Source organism: Passer montanus, unplaced genomic scaffold (genome assembly GCF_014805655.1).
Source record: "Passer montanus isolate IOZ18808 unplaced genomic scaffold, ASM1480565v1 scaffold2, whole genome shotgun sequence".
Classification (NCBI taxonomy): Eukaryota; Metazoa; Chordata; class Aves; order Passeriformes; family Passeridae; genus Passer; species Passer montanus.
Window position 1 is genome coordinate 139764 of NW_024366591.1, and position 16695 is coordinate 156458.

General features: G+C 37.8%; 1 protein-coding gene across 9 annotated transcripts in view; it reads left to right on the plus strand.

The window, feature by feature from the left end:
- Nucleotides 1–16695, plus strand: part of IRAG1 (inositol 1,4,5-triphosphate receptor associated 1) — a 96154-nt gene that overhangs the window by 32121 nt on the left and 47338 nt on the right. For 3 of the 9 annotated variants that reach the window (XR_005627249.1, XM_039707265.1, XM_039707273.1), the window contains exon 1: nucleotides 721–782. The exons of 2 other annotated variants lie outside the window; for them this stretch is intronic. The gene's annotated coding sequence lies outside the window, so the exon portion shown is untranslated. 4 more of the 9 variants (XM_039707268.1, XM_039707267.1, XM_039707270.1 and 1 more) reach the window with 4 other exon arrangements.

Genomic DNA, 16695 nt, shown 5'->3' on the forward strand with positions numbered 1-16695 from the left:
GAGCTGAGAGCTCTGAATCACATTCACATAATTGCTCTGTAGGTACCTGAATGTACTGTGGTGAAGGTTTTGGGTTTCTTTTCCCTCTTCAAGCCTCATTTGTAGCTACATTCTCTTATGAGATACAAGCAAATTCTGTGGACTTCAGTGGGAATTATTCCTACTCTGCAAGTGGAGAGCAGAGCCCATGACTGGACCGAAGCCAGCGTTCTTTAAAAGTTCACATGCCTTCTATTTGCTCTCTAATTTAGACTCCTTCTGACCAAACAAAGGGAGGGGGAGAGGAATGAAAAATAGTAGCATCTGTGTCAGTAAAAAATTCTAAGGGTTAACATAACATGATGTAAACTGTTTCATCTGTTCTTCCTACTTGCCCATTTTAATCAGAAATGAGTAAGTAGAGTTTATATGCAATGAACTTGAAGAATGCTAATGGGATGTCTGCATCGTGTTGTACCCAGAGTTCTTATGCCAGAATAGGAGAGCCTTTAATTCTGTAATTCTCTGAGGCAAGAAAAGCTTTCTGAAGAATTACCTTAAATTTAAACTCTCATTCTAATGTTAGGCAGCCTGTTGGATTTCTGAGTTAAAAATTGCTTCAGCTTTAGTTACTAGAGCCAGATGTAACATTGACCTTAAATGGTAAAAGCTCCCAAGAGTGAAAGAGAGGCTGGCCCGAGGGGAAAGAGGAATAACTGAAGTTTTAGGTAAGTAATCTCTATAACCAGGAATAAGCTCTTTTTCAGCCTGAAACAGAACGGAACCGTTTTTCCTCCTTAAAGGTACAGTACCTTGTTCTTGTGATACCGAGGAGCTGGTTCTTTACCTCTTCTCCCCCACCCTTTAAAATTCCTCCTCTTTGCCAAATTTTAGCTGTTTAAAAACTGGGTGTAGTCAATGCAACCTCGTTCTGCTTGCAAACTGTTTGGGACTGTACAAGAATGAAAAATGAGAAGCTGTGTTAATTATACTGAGACTTAAATAATACAGGTATGTAGTCAGTAATTCAAGGTAACCTGATTCACAGATACTGTTATCTGCCTTGTACTAACTAAGAGGGAGTCTTAGGAGCACTCCATGTTATAGAGAAACAGATAAGTCACAGGTTGCTCTTTTTTCTTTTCTTTTTAATTGTATGACTTTCCTTCCCTCATGCTTTTAACAGTGCTGGAGTGGTTCATGTTGGTGGATTATCTACTTGTCTGGAACTTGTCTTTTAAAAAGGTGTTTCCAGAGCCATTTCTTTATACAGTCCCTGTTTGAGTTTATTCTGGTTAGATGTAAATCAACACCACAAAGTTGTATTTAATTGGAATGCTGTACAGAGAAAAACTAAATATCTTCAAGTGTTAAAACATGTTTCCTTTAGTACAGAAAAATCTCATTATTTGCTTTTCCTGATATTTTGGTTTTCAGTTTATCTGTGCTATTTGGTAGGTATCCTGCATTAAAGTGTGTTTCATTCCCTTGATAAATTAAAACATGTTTTTGTCTTACTAATGTGTATATTAAGGTCTTCTTTTGCTCCAGACAGCAGGATGTAAACAACATGAAATAATGAGGTCAGTGCAAGGAAGTGATAGCTGAAATTGAAGACTTGAGTTTCTGTTACTAACTCACATTACTAGCAACTTGTGTTAGTGAGTTGATTTTTCAAATCTGCATAGCATGGCTTCACCTGGTGAAAAATCCTCTGCAATCAGTAGTGAATTTCAATCTCTGCAGAGTGATTAGGGCATAGTTTTTAGTTTCTCCCATACAGAGATTGGGTGAATTTAGAGTTCTGAGTGTGGACAGTGTTCTTGTGAGTGCTGACAGTTACTGCATTTATGTTTCATATGGTAGGTGTTGTGTACACTTTTGTGAAAGTTTTCTTCATCCAGCTTCAAGAGGCTGTGATAAATGAATCTTACTTGTTAAAGCATTTCGGATCTTGTTGCAAACCTCTAATAGTTTTATTTTTCTCTGGACTATCATTAGTGTTCAGCTTGGTACATTTAGGTTAAACTTCTAGCAGACCTTCATGTTTTAAATCAACAGTAATATCCCAAATCAATAATTATACTACACTTGGAGCCTAATAATCTAATGGTACAACTCACAGAAATCTAAGTTTATTAGAACAGTGGAAATTAAGAATCAGCCCAGTATATGAAATGCTGAATTCTGAGGGTCCTCACTTATGCAATGTTCTTGTATTTCTGGCCTCCAAAGACCCTCGTTCTGGTTTGTTGATCTTGCATTGTTACTTTACTTGTGATGTTTTATGCAACCCTTCAACTTCTGCAAGGATGTACAAGTTTAGATGGTATTCTAGAAGGTGTTTAAGTTTCCATGACTTATTTTTAACAATGTCTAAAAGTTGGGATGACTAACCAGTGTCTTACTCCTCCAAGTCTAAACCACGTATATATTTCTAATACATGATATAGGACTTCAACAAATATTGTTCTTATTTCACACAATTCTTTATCTTGTAACTTAAAAGATATATTTAAGTACCTATGTGTAAATTTATCTTCAGTAAAGGTATTATGATGGCAAAAGTGTAATTTCATACAAAAAGTACAAGTTGCTTATTCGTGCATGGTGGATGTTGTGTTAACATCAGCACTGATAAGCACCTAGGATTTTCATTGTATTTAACTTTTAGAAATCCATCTGCTTCACATTCTTCTGGATTAAGTCCTAAATTGTCTGTGGGCATGAAACCTGTATGCCTCCCTACCTGTCTTTTTATATGTCAATTTTAATAACAATAGTCTTATTTATCTAGAACCAAAACATTGGAAATTAAGAATTATCTAGCAACCAGATTCATAACTCCAATGTTTAGCCCCAGCTGCTTCCATTCTCCTTTCAATCAGTCTGCTTCCTGACAGTTTTTAAGGATAGTTTGGTGTCAAATAACTTTAAAAAAAGTTATTTACATCAGAATATGGCAAGGTATAGGGAGCTGGACCTGGGAGAGACAGATGTGAAAGCTTCTCCTTTCATGGGTCACATGTTGCACACATGGAGTTCTCCTTCCTCATCTATCTGCTGTTCTTAGACAATTGTGTAAGTCCAGGAAAAAGAAGGATAAAATGGCTTGTGAGTGGAAGGGGAAAGAAAATCCTTGCTGTTTCAAGGTCTGTGGGCTATTTAAAGATGTGGGGGATTTGTGGGCAGACATACATCTTCTTGCTGTCCTAACTTGCAGCCTTCCTGTAAACTAAGCAGAAGAATTTCCTTGTGATGTGCTCTCTGCCTGTGCTTCCTTTGAAAAGTGGGTCAAAGAGATGTTTTGGATCTCATATCACTGACAGAAAGGAAATCTGAGTGGGTGATGAATCTCTGTAAGCTTCTAAACTAGTGACTCAAGTCATGAATTACTGCTTATGTACATGTGTAGAGCTAAGACTGTGACTGTTATGGTAGTGCTTTGAAATAATAACTCACTTTCCCTCCACGGAAAGTAGGTCCCAAGGATTCTGGAAAAGAGAGAGGGATTTGTTATTTAGAGCAACTGGACTTGTAACCTCAGGTTTTTATGGAGAGCTTCAGCTCTAATGGCATCCCTGGATCTAATCCTCCAATCTAAGTAGGTAGATATAATGGGGTTCTATGCTTTATATTTCTGTTCCTTTAGGTTAATTTCAGTGTGTCTATCATTAATTTTATAATCTTAAAAACAATTTGAGAATTAAATTTTACTTAGAAATTGCCAAATTTATGAAATATCTAAAAGGTTGAAACAACAAAACCAAAAATAAAGACCACACACTTCCATTTCATAGCTGAAATCAAGAATGCCTTACCATGTGCTAAAACTTTGACCTATCCTTAAAATGTGCAAACCACAAACTCTTTAGGTGTCACAAGTAATCTGGGACCTGTAGTATTTTGGATATCTGTAGATATCTGTTGGTTTGGACAAGTAAGGCTTGTAGAATATGATCTTTCCTATGCTAACTGGGATAGCTGGAGGAGGGGGAGGATGAGAGGAGCAGGGAGGGTAGCATACAAACCTGCCAGCTAACAGATGTGAAGGGAGTATGTAAAGCTGGATGTCTTTTCCCCAACTAAAGCATATTCTGTTGTGTTTTGTTGTGATGCACATACATACTGTAGAGTCACTGCTGTCCTCTCATTTATGTGTATATATGCCTGGTGATTGTCCAAAGAGAGCTGCAATCTCATGCCTATAAAATACAGCCCACTGAATTAGTTACTGGGATTTCTGTGAAGACCAAAGGGATTGAAAACTTGATCTAACAAACAGCAGTGGTGGGGAAAGCTTTTTATGTTGGAGCTGCACAGTTTTCTTAGTCACTGTAATGTTTTGCATCCTGAAAATGAATGTGTGATAGAAATTCTGGGCTGCTGGGGCAAGTACAATAATTGCTTTGGGGTAGAGACTTGGCTTCTGAGTAAAATTATTGCTGTTTATATAAATTCTGCAGAATGTTTTGTAAGGCTGAAGTTATACATGGGGAATTTGGCTCTGAGTCTTTGCTTTTAAAATCGTCAGCGAAGTTTCCATTGACTTCAGCATTGCCAGAGGAGGCACTTAGTGAACACCACAAAGGTAAAGACTCTCTCAATCTGAGCAGGAGAAGGTCTATTTTCATCTATCTTATTTTGGACTGGATTTGCACTAACGAATTACAAAATCAGTAAAAGTATAGCTTTTTTCTGAAATTTTGGACAAGAAAAATCCTCTATTTCATTTTTAAATGTTGTCCCAGTTTCTCCAGTCTCTTTTAATAGGTAGTAGAATATAGTGAGGTCTCATATATCAATTAATGTTTCCTGTTAAAACTTACAAACCTGTAATGAACTGTGCTGTAACTGCTGAACAGAAAAAAATAAAGTGTCTAGCCATAAGTTGAAGGAGAGCTTGTGGAGAGGAAGGGAAATAATTCGACGATGTATGAAAATTTCCCATAGTTTTCTTGTTAAATGACATATGAAAGGCTCTGACCTGTGGGCTCATGAAAATAGAATTATGTGATTGGGTCTGAGCTGCAGTGGAGGGTGGAGTTTGTCCCAGGAGGAGGTGCTAAGTCAATCCAACATTCTGCCCATCACCTCAGACTGGAAAAGTCTTGGAAGCAATCCTACATATTGTGCCTTGTTCCCTTATGCCAGTGTAGTGGAGCCCATCCGGACTTCCCTGAGGGCTGTTGCATTTAAGAACTTATTCCTGGCTTTTGTTAGATAAAATTATCAGCATTGCTCCAAAAGCTGGTTTAATAAATGCAATAGTCAGTGGAGCAGACTGTCAAAACCAAAGCAGATTTATCAGAATTCCCAAGTAACTTAGGAACCTGAAGCAAGTTTAGGAAGGCTTGAAAACTGTTCAGTGCATTAAGTAAAAATGTCTTTAAGGGACAGGGAGAAAGAGTGTGTGGGCTATATTCTAAAACGTCAACATGTAAAACTCAGGTTTTATCTTCATGTCGAGCTTTTGGGATCTGTTTGAAATCTCTTTTGCATTAAACACAGCATTAAAATGTCCCTTCTAAACCTCATATATTATGTGCTAATGGAATAGAGTCACTGGAGTATTAACAACCTTGTACCCTTGTAAGAAGCTCTTGATATTTCCTGTTGGTTTCACTTTTCTGCAAGGCTTTGACATTTTCTATTTAACAGATTTTAAGTGTTTTTCTTAGTAAAATGGCAGACATTCACCATCTCACTCTCTACAAAGCTGCCATATAATTGTAACAGAAGGATGAATAATACCTAAAGATCCCCAAGGAAATCTGTCCTGTTGCTGTTTGGTATTTTTCTGTCTAGTAATGTGTTCAGAAATTACATTAAATACCAAGTGATGATTTTTACTGGTCACTTTAGAAATAATGTTAAAATTAAGGACCCAGAGGAAAAATACAGCACACAAGAAAAGTAGCCTGGGCTACAATGGGAAGAGTGTGGCCAGCAGGTCAAGAGAGGGGATCCTGTCCCTTTACTCAGCCCACACCTGCAGTGCTGTGTCCAGTTCAAGACAGGACAAGAGAGACAAGGAGATACTGGAGAGGTCCAGCAGAGGCCACAAAGGGGATGAGGAGTCTGCAGCATCTCTCCAGTGAGGAGAGGCTGCAGGAGCTGGGCCTGGTTAGTTGAGAGGAGGCTGAGAGGGATCTCATTGATGCTTATGAATAGCTCAAAGGTGGGCTGAGAGCACGGTGCCAGACCCTTCTCAGTGGTGTCCAGCGACAAGATGAGGAGCAATGGCCATAAAGTAAAACACAGGAAGTTCCATCTCAACATAAGGAACAACTTCTTTACATTGAGGGTGTCAGAGCACTGGGACAGCCTCTCCAGGGAGATGGTGGAGTCTCTCTGGACACATTCAAAACCCACCTGAATGCATTCCTGTGTCACTGCTCCAGGTGACTCTGCTTTGGCAGGGAGATTGGAATGGATGATCTGCAGAAGTCCCTCCCAGCCCTAATTATTCTGTGATTCATATTATGAAAATGTTGAGTTGTATTTACTTAAACCATCTAGCAAGTCAAATTCCCTTCTTGTAAATTGCTGTTGCTGTTTGGATTGTGTGGAGCTTTGCCCATGTACATGACTTATGGGTCTGTCTCTCTGGACTTTGATTGCTCCACAGAATCTGGCTCCATTTAATATGAAGACAATTTCCCTTTTTCTGTTGCTTAACAGGCAGAGTTGATGGACATTTTCCCCTTCAGAACTTGGTAAATTTCTTGTACAGCTTTTTACAAATGAACACAGACCCACCAGGTTTTTCACCTAATATTATTCTTAGGTAGTAGTTAGTGATATGTTTTCTTAGAGCAAACTCTTTTAAACTCATGACAAAAACTTCACAACTCACAATGTATCTTACACTCATCTGTCAGCTTGTATGATTCAGAAGTTGTGAAGCTGGGAGGTTTTTTCTTCCTTTTGAAGGTGGGTACTGTACATTCATCCTGTGTACTTATCTTCTGAGCATCTGCTTGGAAAATAAAACAACGTGCCTTTTTGACATCCAAGAAAGTGCTATAAAAAGTCTGTTGCTATGTTTAAATGCCTACACTCAGTTGCTATAGCAATAAAAATATCAAAAATGATGTACAAATTGCCACAGTGCATTACCAGCCCTTTCCTGGACAGGGAGATTGTGGGACTGAGACTGGGACAGAGGTGCTCAGTGTATTGGAGAGTAGAGTTGCCCTATAGTTCCAGGTGCCCTGTGGTGTCACCTGAGAGCAAAGTGTGTCCCAACTGTGTGGATCCCAAACTGCTTAAGTCAAATGGGACAGCTGGGGCCCTACTGACTTCAGTTGCTTCGTCATGACTTGTATGTTGAATATTTGGACCAAGCTCCCATTTCTGTGCAAGATAAGCTGCAGAAAATGTTGACCTTTCTCTAAATTCCTTCAGTCCCATGACAGCAAGTGTGAAAATCAGCTTACAGACTGCATCAGCTCATGTAGATTTTTCACCCTCTAACATCCCAGTGGTCACTGTGAAATGTCCTTGTTCCTGAGGCAGTTATGGGCACCCTGCTATCGAAAAGAAAAGAAATTAAATAGTAGCTAATGGAATCTTTAGCATCTCTATGGGGCTCAAAGCCTTGAACATTCAGTTACTTTTCAAAGAGAGCAGGAAATTCAACTTCCTTCAGAAAACACAGCAAGCAGAGGAAGGATTGTTATTTTAGCAACTGTAAGTTTGATTGTGGAATTGAATTGTTTCCTCAGACATTTCTATGCCTCATTCTCTTGTCTCCTGAGGAATATTAGAGAAAAGACTTGGAGAAATTGAAGCCTTGTTTGAAAGCAAAATAACTGGTTCTCTTTATTCCAAATAGCTTGAAGAATCCTCAAGATTCAAATGAGATGGCTCAAACTGCAAAACAGTGTGCGGGTCAATTTGCATGTGGATTTGTAATCCACAACAGTCACATAATTATTTCAAGCATTTTCTTTAACGTACTTTTAGAAGTCCAGTTGAGAGAGTTGAGAGGTCTGATATCAAGAGTGTATCTGTGGTGGAAATACGTATTTTAAATTTTTGTTTCAGTTGTTAGTTATTGTTTAATGCTCTTTTTCAAGGCTGTTATAAGCATGTTGATTAAGTGGTTCTTAGAGGCAGCTATGATACTCTGTAGTTTGAAGGCCCACTTAAATTCTGCAGTACCTCTAAGTATATTTGAGCTTTTTAATTTTTCAAAAAACACTGGATAAACTACTGCCATGTACATGGACCACAGCTTTTCTTAAGATAAGCATTGCAATGTTACGTACATGGTTGCATCCCTCTCATTTCTACTAGCGTCTGTTTGCGATCTCAGTACAGTATTTTTTATAATGAATCTTGAACATGTTTGGGATTTAATTACAATGTTTCAATTTTGGTTTTAAGTGTTGAAAAAATGTGATAATTTGTAGCCTTACACATGCATAAACTCCAGTGAGTGTGGAAGCATGTGTGTTTCTCAAACTCTGTGGAGATGCTTTGTTTACTTTCCAGCTGTTCCACATGGAGTACTGGACAATTACCTGGGTTTATCCTTAAATGAGAATGTCAACAGCACTGATTGTGGGTTTGGTTTGTTGGTTGTTGCTTGGTTTTGGGGTTTTTTTACAAATCTAATGGGGGAGTCCAAATGTTAGGTCCATAAATATTTATTGATACTTGTTTATTAAAGTCCTGTGTAATAAAAATTCCAAAGGTTATCCTGTTATATCAAGCTTGGGAGGTGCTTCTGTGGCTGCAGGCTGTTGTGTGCCTGTAAAACCAGCACATCTGTGCTGCATTTGCAATATTGGGACTTTTACTGTTGAGAATATGTGGTCACATGAATAGCCTGACAGGGGAATGGGAGAGGACAACCAAGGAGATGTGTGGAACCTAAAAGCTGTAGCCTTTATTTTTCATGACGCTGTCAAATACTCTTAACAAAGAAACCTCATTTCCCTGAGAGCTGTGTCTATAGCACCCTCGCCACAGTTATGACATCAGTTTATTCTGTATTTCTAAGCTATTCTATATAGTCTCTGTTTCAGATGCTGTACATCTGAACTTGCATCTGCCATGGAAATACAAACTTCCTGATATCTGTCACTTCCTGCATCAGCTTAGCTTGAAACTCATCACCAGCTTATGGCAGTGCAGGAGGAAGAGGGAGGCCTGAACACACAACATTAGCTACATAAGCTTTTTTCTAGAGAAAAAGTACTACATGGCTATGTTTAGAGACACATTTCTCTTCATATGTTGTCCACTAGCCTTCTTTAAGTGTTAGCTATGCATTTATTCTTTCCAAAATCTGTTTTTGGTATTGTTTTCCTTGGACTAAAAATTTTGCTGTTATTCTGGTTGTCAGCCAACTATCTTTCCCCCTTCTTCCCTGCCCTCCCCTCATTCCCTCCCAGTACCCTTTGAACTTGTCCGGCTTGTTGAATTTGGCAGGAGAGGATTGCAAAAGTATTAAACTCCTATAAGTGAAAATCAGTGGTGTGGTAAGAGGGGAGAGACCCAGCTTAGTGCTGCTAAGAGGAAAGGCTCCACTGTGAGCTGAAATTATCACTGATTCTATTTGATCTGCCAGCTGGCAACCTGGCATGTGTGAAGCTTAAAACTAAGCACAGCAAATGCTGTCTCTTGGCTCTCCAGACTGGTAGGAGACTAGGAGACATGTAAGCTTGCCGTGAGAGAGATAAGACACAAAATCATCAAAATAAAATGCCCGATGAACGGGTTTTGATAGCTCAGCTGCTTAGAAACAACCCATTTTTTAGTGTAGGGAGACATAGGTTACTAAATGGCCTGTTTGTGCACTGCTATCTTTATTTTGGAAAAAATTCACAAATGTCTGTGAAACACATCAAGAAAGCTGCAGGCTGATAACTCCTGTGATTTCACACCAAGTTCTAATAGTTGGTGGCAGTCCATATGTTTGTCTGCTTTCCAAAGTGGTGCAGAGCACTGTCAGTTTGTAACAGACACCCTCATCTATTTTGCAGATTTTTCCATCGAGGCCGCAATGCCTAAAAGGAAAAGGTCTGAGGTTTCTGCAGTCTTTGGGAACAGGCTATAGACTCTGCTCAGCCTGCTCTTTAGGCATGTCAGTCAGGTTCATGGGAATGTTGTTAGTGGACAGGTTCTTCCCATGGCAAGTAAATGTCAGCCATCCGGGTAGAGGCAGCCATTCTAATTAGGCTTTCCTTATGCAACAGATGTTTTGAAGCTCAGCCAGGGAGAATAAAGTACTATCCAGAGACAGCAGCCCTTATCTGCTTTCTGGTCATTTAAAGAAGGCAGTTGGGGCTCAGGAATCTGTTCCCTGAAAACTTCCCTGCATTTGAAGTGGTTTCTCCACCAATTATGTCCTTTTGTGTATGTTCAAGGTCACCAGGCAAGGTCTGTTGGAACTCCAGGAGTTCCACATCATGAATGCTGCTCACTTGGACTCATTACTTTAGGTGCCCTTTAAATAATCTGTCATAGGTTTAGGGGTCTATTTAGTTTTTTTAATATATAGAAAAATGCTGGTCTCTTTCTCTAAAGATTATTAAGAGCATGCAGATATTTGGTTTATGGATAAGGAGTGTTTTTGTTCTTCTCCCTTTGTTTTTTAAAATAACATTGGGAAAACCAGCAACACTAAACAGATGCTCTCAACATGAGATATAGTGATCTTGTAAAAGAACTCCCCTTCTGTCTTCCTTCAGCTCACTTCAGAAGTTTCTAGAGAACCTTTTTTTTGAAGTTAACTTCAGTGAAAAATGGCAGAATGAGATCTCATTTGCCCTTAAGCAAACTGACTGCATACTTTGTTTCTGTTACTCACTGGTTTGTTATTCTGTGATGATTTGAAAAAATTAACCTGTGGTAACATCATGTTTTCTTTCTTTGCCTGATCATCTGCTTGGAAGGAGTTGTTAATTTTGCTTGAATAAACAAAAAATCCCCCTCTTTTCTATGTCGTATTGAATTTGTTTCTCTGTTTAAAATAGGAAGCTTCTTCCTATAGCATTCCAGCCATCAGCCTGCTGAATGTTCATTATCCTTTCTGCTCCTATGCTGCAAGGCATTATGCTGACCATGAGAATTCCAGACCTTAAATTCCTCTGATAGGTAATAAGCTTTCTGCTTGCATTTCAAATTTTACTTCTGTTTGAAACAGTTGGGCTAATTTCTCATTTGTGGGTCTCATCCAGCGCAGTGACTAAGGAGACCGTACACATGAGAGTTGCACAGGTCAGTTGTTATTCTGACAATTTTTAACATATTTCACATTTTTTTTCTTTATTAACATATATGTTACCCATTTGCTGGTTTTTAAATGCTGCTTTGTAAATAATTTTAAACTGTTCAGTAAAAATTAAGGCTGGAGTCATAGATAAGAAGATATGAAACCCTAAAAAATGTTCCTAGAAGATAAAAATCATTGTTGGATTGCTTAACTAATATCCAAAAAGCTATGTTTTCCCCCCATAACTATCAAACATTATTCCACTGAACTGAATGCTCCACCTAGATGGATGTTGATAAACTCAGGATGTAAGTGTGCATTCCTGGTGGCAGGAAATGCAATGTGCTTCAGTTGTGTGACAAAAGTGAGATTTAGTTCAGCAGTGCAAGAAATGAGACAACTGCTTTTAGGTAACACAGTGAGTTTTACTACAGTGAATTTAATAATTTGGATTAACCTGAAGCAGTGTTTATTCCACAGTACCAACATCTGATAAATAGTTCATGTGAAGAAGCAAGACCAGTGGCCAGTTTCACTTAAGTGCAGTGGGGAGTGATCATTTCTTCTTCACAGTGGTAAATCTTTGCTCTGTTGGAAAGTGCTGAAGAATTATATGCACAACATTTTGCATGCTCTGCAGTTCTTAAAATGCAAAAAAACCCAAACAATCACCTTTCCCAAAATATTTGTAGGACATAGTGAAAAATATGTCATTATACAGTAAAGAATCAGATCCCTTGAAGAGGTCAGAAATCAATTGTTGTATCCCTCTCTTTCTTAAGCACACAGTTTCATTATTTTCTGCTGCATTTTTGCTATGAAATAATGACTTAAGTGGGTGAAATTTAATGTTCTAGTCAGCTAATAAGATTAAATAATGTACCAGTGCAAAGACTATTCAGCATGTTTTCAATATTCTGACCTTCCTCAGGAATATTAACTCACCACAGTAAGGGCTGCAGCTGGGCAGCTTTGTGAGAGTAAAGGGAAGAAATAGCTGCTCTGTGTTTGCAGAATAACCTGACTAGAAAAGTTCTGTGACTTATAAATGCCTGACTTTTGGATTGGTGTAGTTGAAGAAAAACAAATGAAGACAGATTATGAACCTAATGAGTGAACTAAATAAAATTCTATTATTCCACCCTGCTTAAAAAATGAAGAAAATTAAATTTTTAATGCCAAAAGCACTTATTTAGTGAAATTGGTAACTCTATAGTTGAATATTAATGAAGCTCTGCAGTATGTTCACTTAAGGTACTGATTGTAATTCATACAAGCTCTGTGATTCACATTTGCTTTTTGCCTCACTTCAGTTCAAAAGTACATTTAACACATATTTAGAATTGAAGTGGATTTTTTCTGTGTATGATAGAAAAATGTGGTGCCATTCACACAGGTTTGCAAATTGTTATGGTAAGTACTGTAGTTGCCCTGTTTTTTCATCTCCTAGATTCCATTTTTTCAGCAGAAAATGTTTTCTGATTTAACTGGATAATGAGAATTTTAGAAAAAAATCATAGCTAGTTCTGACTTGAAACATTTCCTTTAACAAAATTGTATAAATGGCATGTTCAATTAGTAACTTTGTCCTCTTTGTTCTGTAAAAATATACTTTTTTTGTTTTCAACAAGTTTAAAAACATAACACTTGGAGGGAGCATTTAGAAAATGAATTTGTAGGTTGTCTTTAAGTGCCATGGAAATTCAAATAAACATTTTTCTAACTAAGAAACACAGCAACAAAAAAGTTTGTCTTGGAAGACAACTTGAAAAGTTTGTCTTGGATGAGTTGTGTTGAACATGTTTCTTACATGCCTTAGAAACATGTTCAACACAATTCAACATCTTCTTTGCAGAGGTCAAACAGTATCATTGGTATTAATTTATATGTAGATATATTAATTTTTTTTGCATAGATATAGCATATATGCATAGGTTATGCATTTTGTTTGTTAAGCTTCCTTGGCAGTTTTTACTTGTTTGTAGTCAGTTGTTGGGTATAAAGAAGAAATGAAGGGAAGATGTGAAAAACATGAGTGAAACATACATTAACTGTTTCTAGAAAACCTAGAAATTCTGGTTCTAAGTTCTGGCTTTCTAATTCTCTCATTTCTTTTGATCTGTGAGGAAAAATATTGGGATGATGATTTCCTAATTACTGCAGCCTAGGATTTGGATAGAAGAGAACATTAATAAAGAGAATTAAGATTTCAATTCTTAAGAATTTAATTTCTTAGCCAATAAAATTAAGAATTAAGAGAAGGATAGAAACTGTCTCTCTTTAGCTTACTATTCCTTCCACTGCCCCAAGAAGATGTTTTGGAAGGTAATCTGAAGTCAGTCACTTCAAGAAAGGCAATAATGTAAAAAAGGTTAATTTTAACCTATAAAAGTTTGTCTCCCTGGACTTCTCTGTGGTCATCTAAGAAGCGAAAGGTTTCTGCAGAATGCAATTTAGAGAGCCAAAAATTAAATTCTTGGTTTTAGGACAGGAACTTAAACTGATACAAAAATAAGAAAAAAAAACCCCAAACCAACCAAGCCAAACTAACAGAAAACTTCAGGAGACAAATGGCCTTAGGCTAAAGTGAGGCCTCATGATGGTTCCCTTTATACATATTCTCATGCCTGTCAATATGCTAAAGGCAAGTGGTATTATTAATAATCTAGTGGTGAAGAAGAACAGAATGAAATGTGTCTAGGCTCTTCTCTTGATCCTTCCCTGCAGAGAACATCATCTTTGGTGTTACTGGTGTTGGTAGGAACATTTGAAAGAGAGCTTAGATCAGCATTTAGCAGCTGTACCCAGCCATATCCCAGCTGATGAATATTTGAATGAAAACAGCAATTTCAACTGACAAGTAAAAGCAGATATCTGCATTGTCTGTGAGACAATTGCTTCCTTAGCTTATCAAGTTTTGATTTCTTTATATCACTCCAATAACTATAATAGGACTTGTGCAAAGGTGATGCTCAGTTTAACTGAATTGATAAACAGACACAAGAAAACTAGATAAAGTTTCATAATGGTTATCAAATCACTATACCTAAGACAAAATTGAGCTTGAGAGCTTCAAGGGGAAGAGGGATGCTAAGGTGAAAATTTGGCTTTTGGGTGTCGGAAGAACTGTTTGTCATGTTCCTTTACTTACCTCTACTCCCAGGATTTGATATTAGGAAGTTTTCCCTGCTTAGTCCTGTCCTGCAAGCCATACAAAAGGAGGACAAGGTGTGACCTGCCAAGGTTGAAGGCATAATCATGTTGCAGCAAAACAGCACAGGGAAAACCTGAAGGTTTATAGGCAAACAAAATGTACAGTTTGTCTCTTCAAAGTAGAGAGTGGAAGCTTTGATTGGAAGTTTGTCTCTTTCTGTAGTGAGTGGAAGTTTTTATTGTGTTTTGTGGAAAAAAATAGGTTTCTCACAAAATTTTCTAGGCAAGAATTAAATGTAGTTTGTTTTGATCTTGTGCAGCTATGATAGAGTATCTGACATAGTGAATGAAAACTTAGAATTATATATATTATCTCTTCATTGTTAAAGCAACCTTATTGTGGAATTTGTTATAGATTGAGTGTACTGGTACACAAGGGAAATAATACTTAGAGTGTGAAATAACTTTTAGAGTTGTGAAGTCAAGTGGCCTTTTTCAAAATTTTAATATCTCAGGGGGGGAGGCTGTCAATTGTATCTTAGACCAATCTTATATTTTTGGTTTTTACACTTCTCTGCTTATTAAAACCTGATGTTTATACTGGCTGAACTAGTGAGAAATATTAGAGGAAGAGAAGAGGTATTTCAAGATGCTATCCCAGAAAATGAATTTATTCCTACTGCTGTATATTCTCTGAGAGAAAAGCAGTGGGAGTGCAAGAGCACCTGAAGACATTTCCCCAGTTTGTACCATTGATTTGAGCTGAGATTATTTTCATGTTTTTTCTGACTCAGCTACATGTGAGGCTTTTGGACCTGGAGTGTAGGCAGCATTGTACAGCTGACTACATGTGACAGGGAGAGGTGTCAAATAAAAATAAAAAAGATACATTTTTGCAGTGAGAACAATCATTCACTGGAACAACCTACCCAGAGATGTGGTAGTGTCCCCATTGCTGGAGGTTTTCAAGACACAGTTAGAATGCTCAATAATCTCATCCAGTCTCCCTTTCCCACAAAGGGTTGGGCAGGTCAATATTTCACGGTCCCTTCCAACCTGGGCTGTTCTGGGATTCAGTGCTAATAAATAGGAAAAAGATGGAGAATACCAATAATACTTTGTAATTAAGAGCTGTGTAAACCTTCATGCCAGTATCAGCTTCTGATTTTCTGGAAGTTTCTATATTGATTTGCACTTGTGTCTTCTATTAAAAGGCATTGAAGACAAATGGGATTTTCTTCACAGAGAAGAAATAAATGGGGGATGTCCTTTAATGTGTGTGTGTGTTAGCAAATGTGCCTGCCTAAGACTGCAAAGTTTGGAAAGTGCTGGTTTACCGTAATTTCTCCTGCAAAATTCAATTCTTTCTCTATGATGCATCTTAAAGAACTGAAAACACTTTCTGTGACCTGCCACCCAAATAGCTCCTTAAAAACATTTGATGATTGCTCATCTGCAAGAATCTAAAATGTGACAAAGCAGGGAGATGCCAGGCATTCTTCAGGCTGAGTTATGTTTACTTCATGGAAGCTGTTAGGAATCCAGCACAGTATCATCCTGAGTCTTAGTCCTGGCTGTGGTCTTAGCATGTACTGTTTGTATTAACTAGAAAAATGTAAGAAAAAGTCCTTTTCTTCTATTGCTTTCTTCTGCCTGTTGTTCTGTCTATTCTTCATCCATTTCTTCAGCATTGCCAGTTAGATGTGATGGACAAAAAGGCACTTTTCCTTTGTTTACTTTGTCACAATCAGCTTCTTTCAGAAATTGAAGCTACTTCCACCAGTGAATATAAGGGCTGCACATCCAGGTCTTGCAAACCATTAATCTCATCCCCATAGGGATCATGTTCATGCTACTCCAAAAGCTGAACCCTTCTTTAACACTCAACCATCTGCAGCTCAGGCCTTTCCAGGTCCAGGGCTATATAGAATTACTGCTGTACATCTCCTCTACATGTATCTGACCTCTGTTTGCACTGACTTATGTGCTCCAATTATTTTTCAACTTCCTGTGGTAACAAATTCAATTATTTATTTATATGCTGTTGTTAAGAAACTTCTTTTCTACTCAAGCGCTTGCCTACTAGCTGCTTTTGGCATCCTTATCCATATGTACTGTGAGGAATTGAGAGCAAATAATTAATAGGCCACCCTCTTCAGTCTATTCATCACTTTCTAACCTGTTTCTATCCAGAAGTGTCCTTTTTTGCATGGAAACCATTTGCAATTACTGACCAGTCTTTCTTCTATGAACCATTCGTTTTTATGTTGTTGAGGGTTTGTTGTTATTCTTTTTTGGGGGTGTGTGTGCTTGTTTTGTTTGGGGTTTTTTTT